Consider the following 9,714-nt stretch of genomic DNA (forward strand, 5'->3'; position numbering starts at 1 on the left):
GAACAAGGCAGTTAACCACTGTTCCTTGGCTGTCATTGAAAATAAGAATTTGTTCTTAACTGACTTGTCTAGTTAAATAAAGGTACAAAAAATAGGCAAGAGGCCCAACCATGGAGAATAGTAAGACACTTCATTATTTCTGTGACTACGCTATATTGTTAGTCCTTGTGTGTCTGTGCATGTTTTTCAGCTTGAAGTACTCTGCAGCCACTTAGTGTGGTTAACTACCTTATTTTCTCAATCAGTCTCTCCTTCACGTCATCCCTCTCTCCCCTTCTCCCTAAATCCTCTAGGTTATATCAGCTGTGTCGGTGAACCCCTCCCGCATCTGAACTGGCTACATTGAGGGCACAGCATGATCAGAGGTGAGAGGTCCCTTGGTCAGGTCAACAGGAAGTGAAAGAGATGCTTTACATTGAAATACAGATAGAGATGTAGTAGTCCCAGAGTTAATGTTCCAAGATCAGTTTTGCATTTCACCTCTTGATGATTATGATGACTGAGACTGTTAGCATGTTTAAGCCTTGTTTTGTTTTTTCATTTTTATTCGGTCTCTCCATATGCAGGTATTTATAAAAAAAAAACACCTTTATTTAACCAGGTAGGCCAGTTGAGAACAAGTTCTCATTTACAACTGCGACCTGGCCAAGATAAAGCAAAGCAGTGCGACACAAACAACAACGGAGTTACACATGGAATAAACGGGTATGTTTTGACGTGAGAGAGGATGCCAACACTCAGTCCCGTCATCGCCACCTCACCCGCTCTTAAGATAACCTTCAGGCCGACTGGGAGCCCAAGGCTGATTAGGAGACACAGCTAGAGAGACAATTATGTAATAGTGATGAACTAAGAGAATATTAGGGTAGCACTGTGATTCATTAATCATATGCTGTCTTCCCTGCTCCTCTGTTCTTACCTCTTTCCCTTTCTGTCTTCTACACCTCTCGCCACGTTCTTCCTCTGTTATAATGCACACCAGATGTACATTGAAGTACAGATTGAACTTGTATTTATAATATTTATAACACTTGGGTAATTCACTTTTTTCAATAAAGCGTTTCACATTTTCTACTGGTTGACATTCTCTCATGTGATGAAATACTACACCTATCCTGTTTCAGATCAATGCAGATGAAGGAAATTAGATATTGAGATTAACTAGTTTTACAGTATTTACATGATGCATAGGAAGTGTAGTGTAGTGTTTTTAAAATTATATTTCTGTATATATGAATTACAAATCAGTCTTTAACTAGTTAAATCATGTTTCTAGTCTATTGCATAGTTACAATGTGTAACCATTGATGTCCCAGGACCAAGATTGGTAAACACTGTTGAAGTGTATAATTCTAATACATACATGCAGACACAGCATCATTCAAAGACTGGAATTTGATACTCCTGGTATTGGATATGACTGAAGAATAATCTCAGACATTCATACCTGAACTGGACCTTTATTTGCCATGGTAGAGTACATGATCAGTGAATATACTAAATGTACAGGCTACAATGTGGGATCTCAATAACTACATGTATATACGACTTGCAACCTTGGCACAAAGTTATATTATATTCTACTCAATCCATAGGCTTCATTAATGTAATTCAGACAGTTTTGAAGTTGATACAACTGGCTATGATAGCTGAGGTTCATAGCTAGGTTCTGAACTAATATTCATACCAAACGTTTTAGGGTCCATATACAGATCGGCTACACATCTATAGGCATACAGGTATTGTATCTTCCACTGCACAATAAGCAAGAAAATAGCTAGCTACGTTACTTCATCTGCATTGCAAATATCAGCAAGGCAAGCTTACAAAATTGTACATTCAATTTGCATTAAATGTCTTAGCTAGATAGATTATTTACATCCACTGTTTCACAAGACGACCGCCTGGTTTGCTGGTTGTTTCTGGAGTCCCTACAACATTAAACAACCAGAATTACAAGTTCATACTCATGTCACAACACCCATAAAGCTAGTCAGAGTCAGCTAGCTGATGTTAGCTAGTCAGCTAGCTGATGTTAGCTAGTCAGCTAGCTGATGTTAGCTAGTCAGCTAGCTGATGTTAGCTAGCTGATGTTAGCTAGTCAGCTAGCTGATGTTAGCTAGTCAGCTAGCTGATGTTAGCTAGTCAGCTAGCTGATGTTAGCTAGTCAGCTAGCTGATGTTAGCTAGTCAGCTAGCTGATGTTAGCTAGTCAGCTAGCTGATGTTAGCTAGTCAGCTAGCTGATGTTAGCTAGTCAGCTAGCTTGCTGAATAGCGATTTTCGTAAGTAACTTTATGACAACACAAATATGCATAAATGTTTGTCTCTACACTAACTAGCTAACACATTCCTCTCAACTGTAAATTTTTAGCATGAATCGTTAATTACATTTGCTTCCGTCCTAGTATTTCTGTCAGCCATCTTTGCTGGAGAAAGTCTCCAGCCGTGGGTCCCATCCCGTCACGGGAACCACTCGATATGATTGGTCATCGTCACGGGAACCACTCGATATGATTGGTCATCGTCATGGGAACCACTCGATAGGATTGGTCGTCGTCACGGAGCCCACTCGATATGATTGGTCATCGTCACGGGAACCACTCGATATGATTGGTCATCGTCACGGGAACCAATCGATATGATTGGTCATCGCCCAGCGGTCGCCGCTTGTGATTTGCGTAAAGTTGGGAAAAGTAAATGAGGGTTTTCCTCAACCGTTTATAATCATATATGCTATAAACAGTACATCTGCATTGTTATAGTGCAGGTCTATCTCATTAGTATCTTATTCATCATTTTAGGCAATGTTAGAATGATGCATTTAATTGTTTTTCTCACTTTGTGTGTTATAATTATCTCAGGTGATTTTCTCCATGAGGAGGGTGATAAGTTACAGACCCAACAATATTATATTATAGTATACTCTCCTTGAAACCATGGTTACCAGTGACCGTCTCTTCCCATTCAAATATTTGTATTCAACAAAAAGTTACTTAATAGACCCATGTAATTCCAGTTCATATTGTGATGGTTGTTTTGTTTGCTCAATGTGCTGTCTGTGAGTTGGTATATTGTCTATAAAAGTGGATCCTCGTGATTGTATTGTCCTTCCTTTTTAGACCACATAGGACTAATAACATACTTCAGATGGTAGGCTAACCGCTGAGTCTGGATCTCTCTCTTTCTCTCTCTGTGGTGACTTAAACAAAAGTAAAGTGAAGGCCTCTACATCTTGCTGAATTTATCTGAACTAATATCCATCTTAATTTCTGTCGGTGTCCATTTTGAAAGCGCTGAACGAATAGGCCTGCCTCGTCGCAGCTCGTTTGTTTACACTTGCTCATACTTAGAGCTAAGTGTTTAATTATATAAGAACAAACAAGATGAATTTACTGAATATAAATGTAATAATGTTTGTGTATGGTTCAAAGGTCAAAACTCATGTTGTCGTTCATTATTATCGAAGGAGAATGCGGTTCTTATCGACTTACACAAATCCACAAGGAATCAGTAGAAACCATATTTAGTTAAACAAGTCAGCCGTAAGATCCACTGTCTGGACAGCTTTATGTTGACCCTAAACGTTTGTGGGCACCGTTTGTCACCGTTATAGTGCATTTAATGTATTATTTAGAGTTGTGTCGTGGCTTCGCAGGCATGCATCTAAAAAAATGGGTTGTTTTCCCCACTAAGATTGACATGCTAGAATCACCACTGATTCCTCCACCTACTGTGTGCAGCTCTCAACTGGTTGAATTAACGTTTCTAAAGGCTTTCCCCAAAAACCTTCTAAATGAAATGTTGACTGCCAAGAATGTCTACCTGGCAGAATGATATGATGATGATCTGTATCAATCGGCAGGGCATTTGTTTAGCAAACTCTGCCATCACACACTGTAGCCTACAGAAACACTGCTATCACACTGTAGCCTACAGAAACACTGCTATCACACTGTAGCCTGCCATCAGACACTGTAGCCTACAGAAACACTGCTATCCAAAAACTCTCTTGCGAAGATAGTCATCTATCCATTTCATTAATTGGCAACTATACCCTCACAAAAATATATATTTTACATTTTTCCCTAAAAAACGGTCTCCTGATGTGGTGCAAGCATTGTTAAGGACTTATCATCACTTTTGGTCGTTTTTTTTATAAAAACAAAGTGTGATTTGAGAGTGAAACTGCCCCCAGAAGATGTGGGAAAACCCATTCAAAACTATAGGAAAACAGAACTTTTCACACCGGCTCCTTTCCTTCGCAGGTCGTTTGTAAAATTAGAGAATACCTACTTCTCCAGGCACCACTTGGTAACTTGTGGATGAAACAGTGACATTTCAAAAAGCTTTATTTAAATATGATTTGAAACACAGTAAATACCATCAAAACCACGTCCTAAAAAGCTTGTATATTTAGTTTTTTTATCACTTTGGTATTATTTTCACAAGTATGTGGTAAAATTCCACAACTCTTTAGTATGAAACTCACAACAGATCATCAAAAGGCTGTTTTTATTACTTTAAGCACATTTTCAATTGACTAAAGTACAAGACACAAAATCACACAGTAACTTTTTCACCAAAACCTAGTCAGTGTTTCATCTAGAAATACCTTTAATTTAAAAGTAATTGCCTTTCACAATGCAATTCTTCACAACACTTTTCATATGATTCTCTTCTCATTTGTTTTAATACATTTGACCATCCCTTAATCCAACTGTGCTTAATGGTTAACCACTTAACCGTTTGGTAAACCTGTAGATTTTTGTCTACTATCTATGGATTTTGATAACTACAGAAACAAAATGTGTGTTTGTAAAGTATAAACATCTAAATGACATGTATGATACATGATAACCATACAGAATGACTACTCGTTATTGCTAATTTGATTTCACAATTTGCTTGTATATTAAATTAAATGAGAAAAAAAGATTCAATTTTATTTGGAACGGCAAGTCAGACAAAATGAAACGGGCATATTCATATAATGAATATGAATTCGGAGGGCAGAAATGATTAAATATTAAAGCATAAGACCTCTTACTCAAGGTTTCAGTCATGGAAAGGTTATACCTAAACCAGAACTGGTTCTCTAGCAGATTAGTAAGAATGTCTCACCCCATGTTCTAGAATGGCCTTTTCCCCTTTATTCAGATTATAACTTTTCATCTCCCCTCAAAAAAAAGCTATTTTTAAAACAATCCATAGAAAGCTGTTTCGCAATTTCATTTTAATCCACCAGAAAATACAGAACAAATATTACAACACATATTATGGTTAAACTCAAATATACTAATTGATTTAAATATCTATATATATTTATGGAAAGAATGGTATAATCTTTGTAAATCATATCATAAATAGGACTGGTGGAGTTGTGTCACACATGCAGCTAACAAAAATATATAGAAATGTCTGCTCTACCCAAAATTACAACCAACTAATTGCAGCATTACCTCTAAAATGGAAGAGTCAAGTGGAAGGGGAGAGAGTAAGGAACTTGTCTGTCGGCATTAAAGACCAAAAATGGTTAAAGAAAATTCAAAAAAATACACAAGTGTACCAGTTACATTTAAGGACCAAAAGCTTTACAGCTCTGACATATAGATTGCAAACTAGTTGGGAAGAGATGTTCGACGTACCGATTCCATGGCACATGGTTTATGAACTTGTTAGCAGTTGATGTTACTCTTTAAAATGAATAACACAAACCCCAAAGCAAATCAGGGGGAGGAAAATCAGGTTTATTCAAAGAGGATAAATCATAGATGTTATGCTGAGAGGTAGACGGTCATTCTCCCCTGTCCTCATTGGTTCTCTCCAGTGATTCCCACATAGATAATTATTAGACATGACCAGCTCTTCCACACTGGTATCAGTCCCACATAGATAACTATTAGACATGACCAGCTCTTCCACTGGTATCAGTCCCATAGATAACTATTAGACATGACCAGCTCTTCCACTGGTATCAGTCCCATAGATAACTATTAGACATGACCAGCTCTTCCACACTGGTATCAGTCCCATAGATAACTATTAGACATGACCAGCTCTTCCACTGGTATCAGTCCCATAGATAACTATTAGACATGACCAGCTCTTCCACTGGTATCAGTCCCATAGATAACTATTAGACATGACCAGCTCTGGTATCAGTCCCATAGATAACTATTAGACATGACCAGCTCTGGTATCAGTCCCATAGATAACTATTAGACATGACCAGCTCTTCCACACTGGTATCAGTCCCATAGATAACTATTAGACATGACCAGCTCTTCCACTGGTATCAGTCCATAGATAACTATTAGACATGACCAGCTCTTCCACTGGTATCAGTCCCATAGATAACTATTAGACATGACCAGCTCTTCCACTGGTATCAGTCCCATAGATAACTATTAGACATGACCAGCTCTGGTATCAGTCCCATAGATAACTATTAGACATGACCAGCTCTTCCACTGGTATCAGTCCCATAGATAACTATTAGACATGACCAGCTCTTCCACTGGTATCAGTCCCATAGATAACTATTAGACATGACCAGCTCTTCCACTGGTATCAGTCCCATAGATAACTATTAGACATGACCAGCTCTTCCACTGGTATCAGTCCCATAGATAACTATTAGACATGACCAGCTCTGGTATCAGTCCCATAGATAACTATTAGACATGACCAGCTCTTCCACTGGTATCAGTCCCATAGATAACTATTAGACATGACCAGCTCTTCCACTGGTATCAGTCCCACAGATAACTGTTATAAATGATGTTCTGACAGTCTGCCGGTAGTGAGGAATTCTTCTTCTGGTCCACTGGTTTATAAGAACTTTTGTAATGAACACTTCATCAGTGATCTTGTATCATTTCAGGTACAGTCCTTGAATGGAAGGATATTGCCTCAGCTTCAGACGATAGATTCTCATAACCTGTAACGAAGGAAACAAAACAAAGGGAATGTAACATGTCCTGGTTTAAAGAGAAATTGATATTTCACATAGATTTCCCAGAGTAAGAATGTCCTGATTTTTCAGGAAACCGTTGGACATTTCCCCTAGATATCCCTAATATGACGACTGCGGTGTACAACATAGAAGCTTATCAGGTTCTGATCATCTTACTATGCTTCTTCACCCTGAGCTCCGAGCTGCAGTAAACTGCTCCGCTTCTCGCTCCACTCCAGCTCTGGTTCGCTCACATACTCTTGGTCGCGCTTTGCAGGTTTTTGGGCTACTTCTAAATTGCACCGTGGGCGTCGTGGCATTTCCTGGAGAGCAAGCAGGATTTTGTTCCAGACCTATTTTAAAGAGATAGCTCACCTAAAATGTACTAAAATCTAAATGTTTGTGTCCTTACCTTGAAAGCAGTCTATGGACAAGGAGACTGCAATCTATGATTTGGTCACCCACTGCCATCAACCATTAATATAAGTATTTCCTGTGCAGAGCATTCCCACTGACCTTCCTACTGTTTCTAGAGAACAGAGATCAATCTACTGACCTTCCTACTGTTTCTAGAGAACAGAGATCAATCTACTGACCTTCCTACTGTTTCTAGAGAACAGAAATCAATCTACTGACCTTCCTACTGTTTCTAGAGAGCAGAGATCAATCCCACTGACCTTCCTACTGTTTTTAGAGAACAGAAATCAATCTACTGACCTTCCTACTGTTTCTAGAGAACAGAGATCAATCTACTGACCTTCCTACTGTTTCTAGAGAGCAGAGATCAATCCCACTGACCTTCCTACTGTTTTTAGAGAACAGAGATCAATCTACTGACCTTCCTACTGTTTCTAGAGAACAGAAATTAATCTACTGACCTTCCTACTGTTTCTAGAGAGCAGAGATCAATCTACTGACCTTCCTACTGTTTCTAGAGAACAGAGATCAATCTACTGACCTTCCTACTGTTTCTAGAGAACAGAGATCAATCTACTGACCTTCCTACTGTTTCTAGAGAACAGAGATCAATCTACTGACCTTCCTACTGTTTCTAGAGAACAGAGATCAATCTACTGACCTTCCTACTGTTTCTAGAGAGCAGAGATCAATCTACTGACCTTCCTACTGTTTCTAGAGAACAGAAATCAATCTACTGACCTTCCTACTGTTTCTAGAGAACAGAAATCAATCTACTGACCTTCCTACTGTTTCTAGAGAACAGAGATCAATCTACTGACCTTCCTACTGTTTCTAGAGAACAGAGATCAATCTACTGACCTTCCTACTGTTTCTAGAGAACAGAGATCAATCTACTGACCTTCCCACTGTTTCTAGAGAACAGAGATCAATCTACTGACCTTCCTACTGTTTCTAGAGAACAGAAATCAATCCCACTGACCTTCCTACTGTTTCTAGAGAACAGAGATCAATCTACTGACCTTCCTACTGTTTCTAGAGAACAGAGATCAATCTACTGACCTTCCTACTGTTTCTAGAGAACAGAGATCAATCTACTGACCTTCCTACTGTTTCTAGAGAACAAGAATCAATCTACTGACCTTCCCACTGTTTCTAGATAACAGGAATCAATCCACTGACCTTCCCACTGTTTCTAGATAACAGGAATCAATCCACTGAGCTTCCTACTGTTTTCTCTATTTGCCTGTCTTGCTCTCTGATTTCATTTAATGTCTGAATAAAGTGTAAAACCACCTACAAAATTTGTTGAAAAAAATATTTGCATACTTTAAATTTCATCCCCCCCAAAATCTCAAAGTGACAAAGTTGTCGTATTTTGAGTGTTCATTTAATATTCAAAACATTCTGAATACACATTAACTGTGATTTGTTTCCATGTCAAAATAAGTAGAATTGCAGGAAATTCACTTTAAAACAGTACAATTTTCCTTGGGCAGCACCCCAAAATCTCACTCCAAGCTTTCTTCAAAGGTTGGCAGCCCTGAGTGTATAGGGAATAGGGTTCCATCCAGGACAGAGACTTTGTCACAGAGAGACGCATTAAAGTAATCATGATGATGGACAAATAGGTAGCTAAAAGTTATGACTGATGGACTCCATTTAGCTATTGGCATTGGCTCATTAGACAGACTGAGATAGACATATTAAATTTAACCTTTATTTAACTAACTAGATAGATAGATACTGTAAATATATATATATATATATATAGATAACATTAGATAGATAGACAGATAGATAGATGTGGCTTCTGTATGACAGTAGTGAACGTAATACAACACAGACCACCCTGCCTGTTGCCTCTGTAATGTTTGGTTGATGTTTGCTGTACATACCTGCCTGTTACCTCTGTAATGTGTGGTTGATGTTTGCTGTACATACCTGATTGTTGATGCAACACTTTGTCCTTGGCTCCTCCTGTCAACCCTACGTATCATCGAAAACCCACCTTCAGAGTTGTCTGTTTTGGCGACTTTTAGCGGTGGTTCCACCCGCCCAACCCTCTCCTGCCGCTGTTTCTGCATGCCAGTCGGTCTTTCATCAACATCAGAGTGGAACAGCTTGACTTTGAACTCCGAAGGACTAAAGGCCAGAGCTGGCTAGCTGTAAACCATACAGCTAACGTTAAAGTCTCCACAAGCATCACTGAACTTCCACTAAAGTGTGATTGTTTACCAGACAGAAAGCCTACAGTGCTGAAAGGTGGAGGCCGTACACACCGTTTTGGGATGTGTCATTGCAAAGATACTGATAACGTTTATCTGTGGTTATTGTTTTC

At 38.8% G+C, this 9,714-nt stretch overlaps 1 long non-coding RNA gene across 1 annotated transcript; it reads right to left on the reverse strand.

The window, feature by feature from the left end:
* Positions 1-1,444: 1,444 nt before the first annotated feature.
* On the reverse strand, positions 1,445-2,480 carry LOC123735930 (uncharacterized). The gene is made up of 2 exons (XR_006765824.1): positions 2,390-2,480; positions 1,445-1,931 (listed from the first exon to the last, which is right to left on the reverse strand). It is a non-coding gene; the product is annotated as an uncharacterized lncRNA (long non-coding RNA).
* Between the last annotated feature and the right edge of the window lie 7,234 nt (positions 2,481-9,714).

Source organism: Salmo salar, unplaced genomic scaffold (genome assembly GCF_905237065.1).
Source record: "Salmo salar unplaced genomic scaffold, Ssal_v3.1, whole genome shotgun sequence".
Classification (NCBI taxonomy): domain Eukaryota; kingdom Metazoa; phylum Chordata; class Actinopteri; order Salmoniformes; family Salmonidae; genus Salmo; species Salmo salar.